At 33.3% G+C, this 19,639-nt stretch overlaps 1 protein-coding gene across 3 annotated transcripts in view; it reads right to left on the bottom strand.

Annotated features, from left to right (window-relative positions):
• Positions 1-19,329, bottom strand: part of LOC124360837 (KH domain-containing, RNA-binding, signal transduction-associated protein 2-like) — a 293,477-nt gene extending 274,148 nt beyond the window's left edge. For all 3 annotated transcript variants that reach the window (XM_046814781.1, XM_046814780.1, XM_046814778.1), the window contains exon 1: positions 19,235-19,329. The gene's annotated coding sequence lies outside the window, so the exon portion shown is untranslated. The remainder of the gene's footprint in view (positions 1-19,234) is intronic.
• Between the last annotated feature and the right edge of the window lie 310 nt (positions 19,330-19,639).

Here is a 19,639-nt window from a genome sequence, read left to right on the forward strand (position 1 = left end):
TAGGATAGTGCAATGTCACTTTTTACAATATGGCAAGGTGTATTTCAGATATGGTAGTTTTTATTAAGTATATTACTAAGCTTTATCAATACTAACTATAAGTATAATTTAAATAAATATTAAGAGGTGTTATTATGCGTGTTTAACATAACGAAATAAATATGAAAGTACGAACTAAAGTAACTGAAACTAATAAAAGTAATAAACGCTAGATCGAGTACAAAATGCAACGGCGGATGGCTGTCTATAATGACGTGAAAAATGCATTTATAGCTGCAGCAGGTACTTCATAAAGAATCGCAAACAAATTAATATTGCTGATAATTTTAATGGCTGTTATTCTCTACGTGCTTCTTTTATTTCCACTGCACCGATGGTAACTATTAAAACTTCTTTGAAAGGATTATATTCAAATTCATTCCGTGCGATAAATAATGAGTTTAAACTTCTTCTTTTTTCTTTTTTCCGTATCAAACTGAGTGATTCGTAGAATTTGTATGAATACCTGCAAGCATAATTCCTAGCTTTTACGAAGGCTCTAGTACTCTATTGTACGATAATCTTGACAAGGACGATTCTGTGGATAGGATTTGGAAGATCACGAAATTTAACATTATTAATAGACTAAGTTATTAAGTAAAACTTAAATAACTATTAAAACTTCTATGAAAGGATTATATTCAAATTCATTCCGTGCGATAAATAATGAGTTTAAACTTCTTTTTTTCGTATCAAACTGAGTGATTCGTAGAATTTTTATTAATATCTGTAAGCTAAATACCTAGCTTTTACGAAGGCTCTAGTACTCTATTGTACGATAATCTTGACAAGGACGATTCTGTGGATAGGATTTGGAAGATCACGGAATTTAACATTATTAATAGACTAAGTTATTAAGTAAAACTTAAATAACTATTAAAACTTCTTTGAAAGGATTATATTCAAATTCATTCCGTGCGATAAATAATAAGTTTAAACTTCTTCTTTTTTCTTTTTTCCGTATCAAACTGAGTGATTCGTAGAATTTTTATTAATACATGTAAGGTAAATACCTAGCTTTTACGAAGGCTCTAGTACTCTATTGTACGATAATCTTGACAAGGAAGATTCTGTTGATAGGATTTGGAAGATAGTTGATCACGAAATTTAACATTATTAATAGACTAAGTTCTTAAGTATATAAAATCAAATTACGGGGTCCTTTACGTGAGATGTATTTAAATTGACTGCGGACAAAGTACTTGATGTGAATAAACTTTAGCTCCTGCTCATTGCAAATCATTCATTTCAGTAAAATATATTTTATCATTTCATAATCAAGGGTATATTTTAACTAGGTGAAATATATGAAAATGAGTAGGTCTGGACTTCCAATTTCGTAAATTCCAAAATAATAAGTTCTTCCGGCTCATTTATTAGAAGCGTGACGCTTTTGTTACTAAGATATTGATTTTGTTTATTTTTAAATAAAGGATTCCAACTTCGTCCAAGAATTAATTTGTCTCCTGCCCCATAAATAACGGGCTATGATATTTTTATTTCAGCAGTTGCCACACCTGTACCAATCTGACTAATAAACTTACCCGATACATTTACCAGAGTAATCTTTGTTCAAAGCATGTTTTTCAGAATGTTTTCAACAGCCATGTTTAACGAAACACTTTTATGGGATTTACATGTAATAGATATTTATAAGACAGTTTGAGATACAAAACAATAGTGTGTAACAAAAGTTTTCGGTAATGCCATATCCATATACATAATATGAGTACTGTTCTCACAAAATTTATCAAACTTACACTTTAATTAACCTATGCTCCAACAATGGCCATTCCACGCTAATAAATATGTTTTTCAAGTGCTCTCTAAACCCATATGCTGCCACTAGTTTGTAACCTATTAATGACACTTCCACCCTAATAAATTTGCTGTTCATCACTTGTTGTGGATATTTCACTGAACAATGTAAGATCTTAATATCATGCCTAAAACAATGTATGAATTATCGTAGCCTTTTACAGGCACTATGATGAGCACTTCCATGCATCTTTAGATATTCATGCGTGCATCCCCAGCTTAAATATTGTATGATCCTCTTAAGTCCCCACTTCACCCTAATTAGTCTTTAGCATCATGGTAATAAAAGCGTTTCCTGCTTAAGTGTACTTAGGGTGTGCTTTGTGAAACTAAACATTATTTGTAACAATTTCATTACAGAGGGTTTAACAGTGTAAAATATACTACTAGAATTAGAGACGTTGTGCTACTTCTTTACTTTTGATCGAAAATTACAAGTTTGGAGACACGTAAGGTTGTAAATTCCTGTGAGGAAATGTAGTATGATATATTATTTCATTAAATATTAATTTAAGTATCAAAATTTAAAACCTTCTCGATTTGTGAATCGAACTTTCCGTGCAAACGTTGAATTGGAATCTTACACCAAAGGCAACTTGATTTATAACTCGAAAAGGGGTTTTCTACTAAAACTAGCTCACCTTTTATTTTCATGGAGAATATCCTAAGATATAAATAATTATAACTCGTAATTAATTAGGTTCAACTTAATTTTTGTATTTTGAATTTGAATACATTTTATATTATTCTATTTTCACTTTATATACAGTGATTTAAACTGTTAATACTGTTATTTAACCAGCTATAATTTGTGGCGACCGCCATATTAAAAATTTAAGCTCAATACACCGCCACGCAGTTTTGTAATTGTTGCTATCGAAACTGTATTAAAAATTCTTTTTTAGGAGTTCATAATCAGCGAAGGTTTATTCCGGGATGCTCCTGAAATTCATTATTGCAATAGACATTACCATAAAATTTACGAATTACCTCAAATGATTTTAAGAAAGGTTTGGTTTAAACATAAAATTGTGTTCAGCAGTTAATAATGAATTCTGCTCTGAGCGTTCGGAAGCACAAAATATTGACTGTTTTGGCTTTGGCTGGTGGAATACTTTGAATCTACGTTACAAACTAAAAATGGTGAAGCCTATATTTGCGTTGGATCCGGGGTCTGTACGCTGCAACCGGGAACCTGCATTGGAATGTTTATCTTTTTTGAAACATCTAGGCTATATCAAGGAACTGGAAATGTCGCACATACATGAAAAGTATTTAATAATATGGATAAATTGATAAATGATGAGTATATTAATACTGTTCAGGGCTCTGCGAAATTATGCTGACAATCCAATCTTTGAGGTGTTGAAAAGAATTCTTGATCTTCTAAAAGAGTCATGTTGCGTTCTTGAAATACTTAAAATACATCAACTAGAGATGGACCTATTTGGCAATCTTCATCGACACACATCAGGAAATTATTCCAAATCATTGCCCTGGACAGGTTGGAGATGTTCCAGGAAACAGAGACAGTCAACATTGTCTGGATACAATAATCTTACTACTACTATTAACTTATAACTTACATTCAGGAAATTTAAGATAATAACATTCTTAGAAACTTGCATTCTTTGGAACTTGGTAGCATATAACTTCTATGTCATTTTTTAGTTTACTTTGTTGCATCTAATAAGTTTGCTATTTTAACAAGCATAGTTTGGGTAACGTATGATTAACGTGTAATTAAATTAAAATTAAGCAAAACTAGAATTTTACTTTACACTAAACTTATATAAAATATAATTTTTCATTGTTTTTATTGGCTGCAATTAAATGAAGTCCAACTTTATGCATTAGTTTTTACGTACGTTAATACTGATTAACTAGATAAATTTAGAATAGAAGTGTCTAAGGAAATATATATATAAAATATGAATATATATTTATAAATGAAATGACGTTTGTTAGTCTCACTAAAACTCGAGGCAGGCTGGACCGATTTGGCTAATTTTGTTTTTGAAATATTTTTCCAAGCAACGTTTAAAAGGTGAGAAACATTGGAAATGTTTCTTAGAATATTTAATAATTCTGGAAACTAATTATAATATTTACGACACCTAATCCAAATTTAACTGACCCTAAACAGTTGTTGAAATTTTTAGCTGAAGTTCACCAAAATGGCAGAAACATTAATTGTTTAGACTTAAATTACTGAGGTCACATTAGTAGACCTGCCATTTAAAGTACTACTTTCAGTAGCATTTATTATAATATTATTTACTGCCACATTTATCTTTATTTTATTATTATTCTCAGTACACTTTATTATAGTATTATCATTATTAATCTTTATTGCAGCATCACTTTTGATAGTATTTATTACAGCTTCACCTTTAGTAGCATTTATTATAGTACTAGCAGTTACCTGCACACAATTTTCTGTTGAATAACAGGGACGCCACAGGAATGTTCTATATAAACAGCCTTGTAAACACTCCTGAGACGGTCACTTTGAAATACCCCAATCTCCTGAATAATTTGACTTTAAATTTAAAGAGCGAAGCCCTGAGGCTCTAAACTCGGACTGTGTGGTCAACTTTAACGTACATCTTTGTCGTGTGTCAATTTTACATTCGTTTATACTTGCACCAGAAGAAGTGGACAGATTCCATTTCTCGAGATTCATCTTTTAAGAGCACAGAATATCCGAAATTTTGTCATCAGTTTATTTTAAACTAAGGCATTTTTTACATCTTCGCCCGATTTCTGTTTCAAAATCAATAATGTATTAGTGAGTGATTCAAGGTAGCTGAATGTGATAAGACAGATCCTCCAGCTTGGTTTTCGAGAATTAGCCATCGCAGCCAACTCCAGCACCTGCCTCCATCTCAGACAACGTAGTTTTCCTATATCAGTCTCAGCGATAGTGTTAAAACCCCGACACTAGTTGTGAACCTAATGAGCAGTTAACAGTGATTTGACAAGTCGTTTCAGCTTTACTGCAAGTTGCCAGCTTTGAGAAGACATAAAGTATACAATAAGCAGTACACAAATGTCGAGCGCACGCTCGGAGGGCTATAAAAGAGTCCCCAGACATAAAACTGCGTTATTGTGCCATCTCAATTGCGATGTCCCTAGGCTATCTCCCAACTAGCTCACTTCTCCGGAAGTATTCTTATGGAAAACACTTATACGACACTCTTTTAAACTTATTTTTATACTAAATTTATATATTATATCGGAGTAAATATTTGATTTTTATACATGTAATATAAGTTAAATAATTTTTATAATACTAGCTGTTTCCCACGGCTTCGCACGCTTTTCGTAAGCTTTGCCCGTGCACTTCTGGTTTGAGTGAATTATATTTCCAACGCTGATGTAGAGTTGCCTTGATGTCACGATCAAGAAGATCCGTCAAAAGTGTATTGTACACGTACATGTACTTTATTTTAAAGTGGTCTAACATTCAAGCTTTAAGTTCAACCAGAAATGTATTTTTATACTTCATAACTTAACGCCTTCAAATAGTGTTTGGCTGTTTAATATACGTAAATGTCTCGTAATTGCAGTTTATAATGTGCAGGCGCTTTGAAAACTTTGATCTTTTGCAGCGCCGCCTGGTGGTAAGTTACATCAATGGGTATAGCATATAAACCTTCTACGCGGACAAATACATATACATACAAATTTTCATTTACATTGTTCAGATTTGTTATCAACAAATAATTAGTTTCAAAAACTCTCACTTGCCTAAATTCTGTCACCGCGAGATTAAATGTTTTTCCTCTGCTTGGACCCGTAACTATTTTTTTTAATTTAATTATTCGCTTTTATTTAACAAGTAAAAATACAGTTATAGCAATACTTAATAACTATCCATTTAATCTTACTTGTACTGCAATTTTTATTATTTTTCCTATTTGGGTTTTTTTTTATTTTAAGTGAAGTTTAGTTTGTTTATTATAATGTACTCGTACCTATATTTTAGAAATAATATATTGGTATACAATATACAATATTATTATTATCATATTATTATTTGTATAACATTTATAATTCAAATTATAATTATTGAATGAATTGGATCTTGGATACTCAAAATTGGTAAATTTTTCCAATCAATGTAAAAGAGAGTACCGATTTAGAGTTGAACAGTTTGTTCCAGTTGCGCTTTTACTAGATCAAAATTAAATACATGTTCTTTGAAACATTTATCTCTAATTTAATTCAACAAATATCCATTACCTATTACCACGTGACCACACGCCGCATATGTGATATCGTTGCCTTCACGCGTCAACTTGATACTGTTTTATTGTTTACTATTGATTTTTCAATGGGAGTAAGCAGTCAAGATTGAAATTATAACATTGTTATATGACTCATTGACTAAGTGCTGATAGAAGAGCTGAATCTACCTCAGATATGAAGCTTGGCTGATTTTTTTATGTGTTAACGAGCACATAAAGCAACAGCCACATCTTCTGATCCAACACCAATGAGAAACTCCCATAAGAATCAGTGGCTTGAGTTTAACAGACATTCAGAAGATAAAAAGCGTCATAAAAATGTTCAATGTTCAAATAGATTGTTCATAATGAATGGATGAACTCCTCATTTACCGCCATTTCCAACCTGATGTTGTCCATTTTACTAGATAACACAACATTAAAAATCTATTTTTAGAAGTATTTTGGCTTAGGAGGGAAAATTCCGGATCTTCTACAGAGAGTTATATGGTCATGTGACAACTGTAGTGCTGACTCAAATGTTAACATGGCTAAGAAGTTGGTCCCAAATGACGGGAACAATGTTGTAGTTTTAGTCTTTGTTTATAAAAACAATGAATTTTAAATATTGTTGTTTTAAATCAAAGTTACTTGTAAAGAAGAGTTGAAATAGTAATTACCTACTCAATTTAGCTAAAGTTTAACGTTAACCCGTAACAGCCCAGATAACAAATTGAGCAATAAATCTCTGTGTTAGGATCAGACTTATCGCCGTATCCATATGCCTACAATGGCCTGTTACGGTATAAAATATAGGTAAGCGATATAAAATATACAAGTAAAACTTTTGAAAAGCTCGGCCGCACTTTTATTCAGTTCTTGTTCGCAACTGAGTAGGTCTATTGATTTAAAATAATGATACATTTTGCTCTTTAAAGCAGTGATTTGCTTACGTTCATTTCAAATTTATTACATTGCGTTAAGTTAAGAAAGAATTTTGAATTGCTTATTTCAAGAAAAGTCTTATACCAATTACGAGAATATCCAGCTAGCGTGTTGACACAATTTTAATTGGCTTCCGACCCTCAACTAAATCCAAGCCATAAGCATACAGATTGTATTCACTCTATATCACATATTTCTAGGAATTAATCTTAAGCTATACTGAATTACTTTATATAATAACTATGCATATATTCTTTCGAGGCAATAGACCTAGCATTACCAAATCATATAGAGAATAGTGCACTTTCTTTTAAATTTATTTTACCAGAATGACATGTGGACTGCACATTGCTATTTTGAATTCAAGACATTAAATTCCACAAAACTACGTAAAGATAACTGCCACGTTGACGTACAGACTGTGTCGCGTTTACAAGGTTCTAAATGACACACAATATCTATTTTATTTCTACTGGTAATCTCTACCAAAGGACTTTATTAGCACTTTACGCAAGTGGAGGAGATCCGACGTACAGACAGTATGAGTGTCAAACTGTGTAGCGTTTACAAGGTTCTAAATTACACACAATATCTGTTTGATCTCTACTGACAATTAACCTGAGAACTTTATTAGCACTTTAGGCAAGTGGAGGAGATACGACGTACAGACAGTATGAGTGTCAACTGTGTAGCGTTTACAAGGTTCTAAATTACACACAATATCTGTTTGATCTCTACTGACAATTAACCTGAGAACTTTATTAGCACTTTAGGCAAGTGGAGGAGATACGACGTACAGACAGTATGAGTGTCAACTGTGTAGCGTTTACAAGGTTCTAAATTACACACAATATCTGTTTGATCTCTACTGACAATTAACCTGAGAACTTTATTAGCACTTTAGGCAAGTGGAGGAGATACGACGTACAGACAGTATGAGTGTCAAATGTGTAGCGTTTACAAGGTTCTAAATTACACACAATATCTGTTTGATCTCTACTGACAATTAACCTGAGAACTTTATTAGCACTTTAGGCAAGTGGGAGGAGATACGACGTACAGACAGTATGAGTGTCAACTGTGTAGCGTTTACAAGGTTCTAAATTACACACAATATCTGTTTGATCTCTACTGACAATTAACCTGAGAACTTTATTAGCACTTTAGGCAAGTGGAGGAGATACGACGTACAGACAGTATGAGTGTCAAATGTGTAGCGTTTACAAGGTTCTAAATTACACACAATATCTGTTTGATCTCTACTGACAATTAACCTGAGAACTTTATTAGCACTTTAGGCAAGTGGAGGAGATACGACGTACAGACAGTATGAGTGTCAACTGTGTAGCGTTTACAAGGTTCTAAATGACACACAATATCTGTTTGATCTCTACTGACAATTAACCTGAGAACTTTATTAGCACTTTAGGCAAGTGGAGGAGATACGACGTACAGACAGTATGAGTGTCAAACTGTGTAGCGTTTACAAGGTTCTAAATTACACACAATATCTGTTTGATCTCTACTGACAATTAACCTGAGAACTTTATTAGCACTTTAGGCAAGTGGAGGAGATACGACGTACAGACAGTATGAGTGTCAACTGTGTAGCGTTTACAAGGTTCTAAATTACACACAATATCTGTTTGATCTCTACTGACAATTAACCTGAGAACTTTATTAGCACTTTAGGCAAGTGGGTGAGATACGACGTACAGACAGTATGAGTGTCAACTGTGTAGCGTTTACAAGGTTCTAAATTACACACAATATCTGTTTGATCTCTACTGACAATTAACCTGAGAACTTTATTAGCACTTTAGGCAAGTGGGTGAGATACGACGTACAGACAGTATGAGTGTCAACTGTGTAGCGTTTACAAGGTTCTAAATTACACACAATATCTGTTTGATCTCTACTGACAATTAACCTGAGAACTTTATTAGCACTTTAGGCAAGTGGAGGAGATACGACGTACAGACAGTATGAGTGTCAAATGTGTAGCGTTTACAAGGTTCTAAATTACACACAATATCTGTTTTATCTCTACTGACAATTAACCTGAGAACTTTATTAGCACTTTAGACAAGTGGAGGAGATACGACGTACAGACAGTATGAGTGTCAAATGTGTAGCGTTTACAAGGTTCTAAATTACACACAATATCTGTTTGATCTCTACTGACAATTAACCTGAGAACTTTATTAGCACTTTAGACAAGTGGAGGAGATACGACGTACAGACAGTATGAGTGTCAAATGTGTAGCGTTTACAAGGTTCTAAATTACACACAATATCTGTTTGATCTCTACTGACAATTAACCTGAGAACTTTATTAGCACTTTAGACAAGTGGAGGAGATACGACGTACAGACAGTATGAGTGTCAAATGTGTAGCGTTTACAAGGTTCTAAATTACACACAATATCTGTTTGATCTCTACTGACAATTAACCTGAGAACTTTATTAGCACTTTAGACAAGTGGAGGAGATACGACGTACAGACAGTATGAGTGTCAAATGTGTAGCGTTTACAAGGTTCTAAATTACACACAATATCTGTTTGATCTCTACTGACAATTAACCTGAGAACTTTATTAGCACTTTAGGACAAGTGGGTGAGACACGACGTACAGACAGTATGAGTGTCAAATGTGTAGCGTTTACAAGGTTCTAAATGACACACAATATCTGTTTGATCTCTACTGACAATTAACCTGAGAACTTTATTAGCACTTTAGACAAGTGGAGGAGATACGACGTACAGACAGTATGAGTGTCAAATGTGTAGCGTTTACAAGGTTCTAAATGACACACAATATCTGTTTGATCTCTACTGACAATTAACCTGAGAACTTTATTAGCACTTTAGGCAAGTGGGTGAGACACGACGTACAGACAGTATGAGTGTCAAATGTGTAGCGTTTACAAGGTTCTAAATTACACACAATATCTGTTTGATCTCTACTGACAATTAATAACCTGAGAACTTTATTAGCACTTTAGGCAAGTGGGTGAGATACGACGTACAGACAGTATGAGTGTCAAATGTGTAGCGTTTACAAGGTTCTAAATGACACACAATATCTGTTTGATCTCTACTGACAATTAACCTGAGAACTTTATTAGCACTTTAGGCAAGTGGGTGAGACACGACGTACAGACAGTATGAGTGTCAACTGTGTAGCGTTTACAAGGTTCTAAATGACACACAATATCTGTTTGATCTCTACTGACAATTAACCTGAGAACTTTATTAGCACTTTAGGCAAGTGGGTGAGACACGACGTACAGACAGTATGAGTGTCAACTGTGTAGCGTTTACAAGGTTCTAAATGACACACAATATCTGTTTGATCTCTACTGACAATTAACAAGAGAACTTTATTAGCACTTTAGGCAAGTGGGTGAGACACGACGTACAGACAGTATGAGTGTCAACTGTGTAGCGTTTACAAGGTTCTAAATTACACACAATATCTGTTTGATCTCTACTGGACAATCTCTACCAAAGGACTTTATTAGCACTTTAGGCAAGTGGAGTGCGACGTACAGACAGTATGAGTGTCAACTGTGTAGCGTTTACAAGGTTCTAAATTACACACAATATCTGTTTGATCTCTACTGACAATTAACCTGAGAACTTTATTAGCACTTTAGGCAAGTGAGTGAGATACGACGTACAGACAGTATGAGTGTCAAATGTGTAGCGTTTACAAGGTTCTAAATTACACACAATATCTGTTTGATCTCTACTGACAATTAACCTGAGAACTTTATTAGCACTTTAGGCAAGTGGGGTGAGATACGACGTACAGACAGTATGAGTGTCAAATGTGTAGCGTTTACAAGGTTCTAAATTACACACAATATCTGTTTGATCTCTACTGACAATTAACCTGAGAACTTTATTAGCACTTTAGGCAAGTGGGTGAGATACGACGTACAGACAGTATGAGTGTCAACTGTGTAGCGTTTACAAGGTTCTAAATTACACACAATATCTGTTTGATCTCTACTGACAATTAACCTGAGAACTTTATTAGCACTTTAGGCAAGTGGAGGAGATACGACGTACAGACAGTATGAGTGTCAAATGTGTAGCGTTTACAAGGTTCTAAATTACACACAATATCTGTTTGATCTCTACTGACAATTAACAAGAGAACTTTATTAGCACTTTAGGCAAGTGGAGTGAGATACGACGTACAGACAGTATGAGTGTCAACTGTGTAGCGTTTACAAGGTTCTAAATTACACACAATATCTGTTTGATCTCTACTGACAATTAACAAGAGAACTTTATTAGCACTTTAGGCAAGTGGGTGAGATACGACGTACAGACAGTATGAGTGTCAAATGTGTAGCGTTTACAAGGTTCTAAATTACACACAATATCTGTTTGATCTCTACTGACAATTAACCTGAGAACTTTATTAGCACTTTAGGCAAGTGGAGGAGATACGACGTACAGACAGTATGAGTGTCAAATGTGTAGCGTTTACAAGGTTCTAAATTACACACAATATCTGTTTGATCTCTACTGACAATTAACAAGAGAACTTTATTAGCACTTTAGGCAAGTGAGTGAGACACGACGTACAGACAGTATGAGTGTCAACTACAAGGTTCTAAATTACACACAATATCTGTTTGATCTCTACTGACAATTAACCTGAGAACTTTATTAGCACTTTAGGCAAGTGAGTGAGACACGACGTACAGAGATGTTCTTTACACACTTTGAAGACTTAATTAGCTAATTATCTGTGAGAATCTCAGTATTGCGTTTTACATTTTCGGTTTAACGATTGACGCCTTTAAGTGTTGTTCATTTAGACGTCACCGTGATATAACGTCACAGCATTTAAAATCTTAATATGGTGCCGTCCGTAAATAAATTTGACTAGTGGTTTCGTATGCTTATATTTTCTACTAATTGCATTGAGTTAATTATATATTCTAGTAAGTTTATTAGTTTTATGAGATGCAATAACGTTTAACATTGTTTTTAATAATATTTCCAACCAGCTATTACCCGCGACTTCAAACGCAATTTTCAAAATCAAAATCCCTACACTACTTAATAAAAGCACTTTGATTTAATATGATACGCTTGTATACATATGTATTTTTCTAATGTCAGTAGGCATACACCAGGCTTATATTATTGCAGTATTCATGGTTATAAGTTTCAGAGTTTAACCTGACTGTTATATAATGTTTTGCACGTGTAGGAGCATTTCAACGTCAAATATGGGTCTACCTTGTTGCGCAAATCAAAAACACAAAATACATGAGTCTCGAAAACCTATTTCAGTCAAAAAGTGTTTACATCCCATCGAATAAAATTACCTACGGTGCCACAGTTGAGTTTTCCTTATTGCCCCAATAAAACAACTATATAGGTATGTAGCTCTCGGAAATCTACTTCTGTGAAAAAGCAACTACTTCCGTCTCTTGTAATCTGCATCCGGTCTACGTATTTCCGGTGCCATAGTTGAGTTTTCCGTGTTTCTCGATGAAGAAAATATACATAATGCATGGTACATAATAGGACTGAGAAGAGTATTACACGGTATAGGGGAAAATCCAACCTACTTCCTATCTACTTCCGGTATTAGAGTGAAAACTTTCGAAAATAATCGTTTTGCGTTAAGAAGTCTATGTGTTTTGGACTGCAGTCTGGGAAAGAACGGATTGTTGAGATATTTTTGTGTTCATATCACTGGTTTTCCTTAAGCCACTGGTAAAATGCCACATCCCAATGTCAGAGACGACTTTTTTCTAAATTTATTTCGTAATAAGATTATTTATTTCTTATTTTATAGTAGAAAATGTGCCCAATTCGGCAAAAAGTCCAGACGTAATTCCAAATTGTTCGTAATTAAGGTCCACATTCGACGTTCGCTTAATATTGGGTACATCAATATTCAACTGCTTCTATACTTTTTATTAATAACATTAGTTTTTATAAAACACAAATAAAAAAAATAGTAAGAACTACAACTTACTGTCGTGAAACCTGTCAGCTGTCAAGTCTAAATCGACCTAAATCTCCAATCGATCAATCTAAAAGCCCTAATGGCACGTTAAAACTGTGACCACATTTGGGCGTTGATTCAAAATGGACACGGATTATAAATTTAATGTAATTCTTTTTATAATTACTTCTTATGTAAAAAATTTAAATGGCTCAATAAAACAGAGTTTTAAAGCATCAAAACTTCCAGTCTTATACTCACATGAAAATTCATCTAACTCGTGTTCAAAGTTGAAGAATCACACTCTTGAGTCACAACGTGGAGACTCTTAAAACCAGTTTGTTAATACAGATAACATAAAAATAACACAGTGTTGCCAACTTATAATACGTTATTGGGCCCTTCTGGGTGTAATTAAGGTGTAGACAAAATATATTGTTTTATGTAAATGCTAAAGTTCATTTACCCAAATGGTCCGTTTTACCTGAAGAGATTTATGTTGGTTTTAAATCCTTGTTTAAATAATATTCACAATACATCAAATGTATTAAATACGGTACAGGTGTAATCTGAAGTAAACTTTAGATAATAACTTTGTATTTACTATCTGTATTACACTACTGATCAAACGCTGTTCAATAAATAATGTATAAAAATTTATAAAACTTCTGTATTAGAATGTAAACCGAATTTTCAGCCAATTTGTCAAACTTCAGCTGTGTCGGTTAAATTTTGATTATAAAAATATGCTAAATGTTTTTAGAATTCAAAAATATTCTAGTCACTTTTCTAATATTTATCTTCATATAAACCTTCCTAGGATTCAACGAATATTCTACAAAAAGAACTAGCCAAATTGACTCAGTCTTTCTCAAGATTAGCGCTTAGCTGTTTCTATAGCCTGTCATTCTCTCACAATTCCATTATCAAATTTGGGCTTAAGGAATCACAAATAGAGATTTTTATTCCATGTCAGTAACCGTTTATGGATTATATCGTAGTAAATAAAGTTTCTTCATTTTATTCTACCATATAAAGTACAAAACAAGTTGACTATTATAATACACAGTTCAATACCAGGTACAAAACTTATGGAGAATCGGTCAAGTTCCGTTATTTCACCCCTTGTTTTTAAATCGCTACTATAGCCACGGAATTGACTGTTTGAGGTGGACTAATCATTTCAATTTATATTTCTGATCAGCCCCTCTAGAATTTTATATTTTACTGATAGGTACTATCTCGAGGGATGTTTTTCTTTTATTGACCGGCCGGAGGCACTCGTCTCATTTCGATAACAAGAACAGTCTGGGCATGCCTGATGCTGATAAGATAAGACGTCGTCAAGGAAAACAAACAGTGTCTATCTAGTTTAGTACCTCCGTACTCGTCTATGATCATAAATAGTTAAAACAATCAATTCCGTGGCTATAGTAGCGATTTAAAAACATGGGGTGAAATAACGGAACTTGACCGGAGAATCTACAGATATTAAAGTAAAAGTCGTAGAATCAGTAAAGAATTCGTGTGTTAGAATTAGTGTAGAGGACGGTATTGAATCGTAATTACCCAATTAATATGGTCTCTCATCATGGTCTGTCAGCTTTTTATAATAGGTAACGCTCTGTTATGATATAATTTATTTTAAAAATAATATTGTATATGCCTGAGTGTTTCTCAATGTTGAGAGGTTTGCTTTGAAACAACCTTCATCTTTGTTAATTTTAAGTAGAAAGCATTTTTTCATCAAGAAAATTTGGTTGAGGAAGTTTGAAAAATTAAATTATTTTTAAAAAAATCTTATTTATATCAAACTGAACATTCAAACAACAATATCGATTTTTTTAAAGGGTTCTCCCTTTTTCGATATTTGAAAAAACTGATGGATGATTTATCATCACAAAAAAGTTAAAAGAGTTTGTTTTACTACGATAAGAAATATTACTTTCGTTATTTAATAATTTGTTTCATAATTAAATACATTATTCAACGTAATATTCAATTTTTCCTACTAAAAAAAAGAAATATTGAGTTTGAACAATTTCTCTTATAAGAGGTGACAATGTATTATAACGGCGATTGTTTCAAACAATAATCGTTTTTCTGTCTCCGGAACTTCCCTTAAAATTAACCAACATTAAATTAATATTATTTTATAAATCTAATTTTTTTAGAAATTGTGTTTGTTGATAGATTTTCATAAACAAAAAACTGCGTATTGTTTTAGTTTATTTAATTACAGTATAATTAGTTATTATTTGTACAATTACTTATTCTTTATTACGATTCATTTTAACTGATTACATTTAATAATAATTTTAAATCCTGCACATTGCGGTTTTTCATACTGTAGTTAAATATAACTTTAAAAGTATAAGAGTTACGGAATTGGCATGAGAGATCCCCTGCTTAGTCCTTATCTGAAGTACGTGATCCTATAATTAGATGCAATGGGAACACTTTTAAAATTTATAATAAAATACATAAAAATACTAGCAATTTCTTACTAGTAATGAAAATTGCGTTCTCGCTCTTGGCTCGTTTTTATTAGAATCTCGTTTCCTCTTGCACTGCACGCAAAAGTCTCTAGGGTTGTTTTGGACAGTTTCGGGAATTTAAAACTGTGGCGAGAGCACAGCACTTTGAGTTCTTTGTGAGATTATCAAGTTGTGTGCCATTAATGGATACGAAATTCAGAGAGACGTAAAAATGAATTTTCATTTCACCTAAGTAATAATAATACAAATTTAATAAATTACAATATGTTTTACAAAATATTTGTCTAACTAATCAGTTTTTATTAGTTTACTTGCTAATGATGACGTATTTTTATGTATTATACATTTTTTATGCATTTTTGGATATCGTTCCTAATAAGCTCTTTGGTATTGAAACTGTGCAAATTAAGTTTTTTTTTTATTTATTTACAAATGCTTAAACTCTTACAATAGTTTGACTACTCTTTGTTTTTTTTTCTTTTTATTTTATTCTGCGATCATTATTTTTTTATTAAATATAAATCCTAATTTTATACCACGATAAATATGTAATATTTAGTTGCTCAGAAACACATTCTTCCAATTCTCATTTACCGTGGTCGCACCGGCACAGGACACAATGTAATATGCTGTTCCACATTCAGCCACCGATTTCCATTCATGTGCGGACCCATTTCAATTCCATTCAATTAACTTTATAGGAGCAATTTTAATTACTAGACAAATTCAATTTAGCAACCGAATTAGATAACTTTGATACGAACAAAATATACTTCTATTTTATTATTGTGAATTTTGTTTAAGCTTTGTAAAATTATTTGTATATGTGAACTTGTGGATGACTATTATTTGGCTGACGTTTAATAGCATAGCCTTCCTTGTTCCGTTATCAGATAACTATCGATTTACGTTATTATTTTCACTGATTAAGATATTTAGAAGGCAGTAGGCAAGTCCGTGTTACTACCATCAGAGAGTATCAAGTCGAAACGGTGTATGCATAATGGTAACATCAAAACTATCTATACATTTACTAGACCTTGTTAGAATAATTTGTCAAGGAGTCCACATCCAATTTTCATTGTATAAACACGCTTAGGCAATGGCGCAGTGTAGCGGGTACGGCGGTTATCGCGAGATAACGTTATCAAGCAAAGTCGAGCGTGGCTGCTGCTTGGATTAGTGACCGCTGAGCGATCCTGTCCTTGCAAGCAGTCCGCCTGCCCGGCCATTGGTGGTGGTTCGGAAGTCACCTTTACGCCGTTGGTCCCCAGGTTAAGTGTTAGAGAGGGCTGCATATCCTTAACTTTGTCTGGTAAAATAAACATGACGTTACTATACTTTTCTGGTTTTCCTTGAATCGACTAAATTTTCCCTAAGAAATATATCGATAGTGCGCCGCTCCAGTTTTTAGTGGATGCCGAAATAGGAGAATACCAATCGGGTCAAAATGATAAAAGACAGTGTTTTCTTAGAATTTGTTTTCTTTGTTTGGTTCAGCCAAAACCAACCTTCAGACGCGTAAATGCGCGTCAGTTAACCGTACACAAACCCTGAAAGTGGCGATTTTCAGTCTCTTTAACTGACGGTGATATAACTTATTATTTAAGTATGTCAAGCTGAAAAAATTAGTCTAGTGAAATAATTATCTACATATCTCTTTCTTATAATAAATACATTCATTATCTTTAACGCCTGTTCTACCCACCAATGTTGACATCCGTCAAAATTAGCGAGGCTAGCATTTTCATAGGGAAAATTCCTTTGTCGAGGAAAGAGCAGGTTAGTGCTTTATACAGTGTAAATTGACTATCGGCTAGACTAAAATATACTATTATCTTCAGAAAATATTGTGCTGGAAACGATAATTTCTTTTAAATGTTGACGCACGATTTTATCAATAATTATATTATTGTTAACGGAGGACGGCTGCAAGAATCTAATTGTTGTAAATAATTTTTGACGCAGGATGTCAATAATTATATGATTGTTAACGGAGGACGGCTACAAGAATCAAATTGTTGTAAATAATTTTTGACGCAGGATGTCAATAATTATATGATTGTTAACGGAGGACGGCTACAAGAATCAAATTGTTGTAAATAACTTATGACGCACGATTTTGTCAATAATTATATTATTGTTAACGGAGGACGGATGCAAGAATCAAATTGTTGTAAATAACTTATGCACGATTTTGTCAATAATTCTATGATTGTTAACGGAGAACAGATTACCACTGTTACATTCAAATTGAATTTTATCCCAAAATCAATACAAGTTATGTGTTTTTGAAGCCTTTCAATATATATGTTAAGGATTAGTGTAGAGCCGCATTTAGGTTACGGACGAATATTTTTTGTATGTATAAATCTTTAGAAAAGAAGGAGGTTGATTTTCTAAACTATAGATTTTTAAAAGTAGGCTACGAAAAGATGCAGATAAAAATTGTTCCAATTAATTTCGATTTTTCTTTGATCTGTTATCGAAATAAGGGTATCACAATGCACAATATTTTAATTTAAACATTTTGTGCATTTCGAATTTAAATTCTACTTAATATACAATACAATAAATAACAGAATAACAGAAATACATCTATAATATGATTAAATACTTGTTATTTTCATTTTTGACATATTTAAATTCTTTAAACGTTCCTGTGTCGTTTTTAAAAGTTTTAAGTTAATTCATATTTACCGTACTAATTTTATGAATAAACGTTCTATTATGAATATCTATTTTTTTATATATACTTTTATAATCTAACTCTTCTTTTGAAAATATATTCCTATTTTTTTATTATAATAAATGTTATTAAAAACATACTTTGTAAACAACACACTAACATAAGAAACTTGGTACGAATACTTTCCATGACATTAACATAAGATAATAGAAGTATATTTTTCCTTGTCAATACGACAGGCTTTTCATAGTAGGCATTTGATCTATTTTGGATAGAAATAAAATAAATATTAAAATAACGAAAGCACACTGCGGAAATATATCTGAAAATAATATTATCTTGATTTTTACATGGGTGTTTAAATTTATTAAATTGTGTTTGAATCATTTAAATTTTAAGTACACAAACATGCTTGATTAATTAACTCTGTAGATATTTTATTGGCTTGTACGTAAAAAAGTAGTCCTTCTTTATTTGACACAGCTCAACTTTTTAAAAGAAATATTTTTCACATTTTATATATTTTACGTTTATGTGATACGCTTAATCTAAATATTGGCTAACTTGTTACATTTTATATATATATTTATTAATGATAGCGATGTTTTCAGTGGAATTTGAAATTGGTATATTTGTCGCTTTCTCTTAAAGCATCGCGCTTTTAAAATTAGTAAATTAAAAAAACTGATGGTTAATCTGAATGCGTTAACTATTTTTTTTCATTTTTTAAGTATCATTTAGATTTATTTATCGCATAAAATAAAGTAGTGCTCGAGTATTACAGATCAAACTATTGTGTATTATTTACAGAGCAAAACTGAAAGTTACCATTGTTCTAGTATTGGCTGAACAACTCAACTCTTTTCAGCTAACTTACTATTGTTTAGTTATACAGTAAATATCGATCCTAACAATTACAGACTCCGCTACTCTCTCAGATACAGGAAGTTAGTCGCCGTCCCTTGCGACTGTACCTACGATAGTATCGACTGTTACTAAAGCGTCCCTCCACACCAAGACGTAACTTACCGGCTATCGGCGGAAGCAACAATTGGGTATCCGAGAGCAACAAGTAGTCGGAAGTACACAGACACTGACGTCACCGGAGCCGCGGTCCCGCACTGACTGACTGACGGCGGCGTCGGGACGCTGAGGAGACCCTGTGCCCACGCCTGCGTCCCAGCCGCCACCCCTCCCCCACCCCCGGCGCCCGCACCCGCCACGTCGCTGAGCCTCGATTCATTAAAGTCTCTGTGACGCCCGTGCCTCTCTCGACCCTATATGCCTTTTGAGACAGGACCAAATAACTCTCTGTAAAAGATCCTGTCGTTTTGACCGCTATATCTCGGTAACTTCTGAAAGCGAAATGGTTTTATTTTCATTTCGAATGCTCCTTTGACTCTCCCAAACGTCCTTCGGCCTCGGGACGCAGAG

The sequence above is a fragment of the Homalodisca vitripennis genome, chromosome 4 (assembly GCF_021130785.1).
Source record: "Homalodisca vitripennis isolate AUS2020 chromosome 4, UT_GWSS_2.1, whole genome shotgun sequence".
In the NCBI taxonomy this organism is placed as follows: Eukaryota; Metazoa; Arthropoda; class Insecta; order Hemiptera; family Cicadellidae; genus Homalodisca; species Homalodisca vitripennis.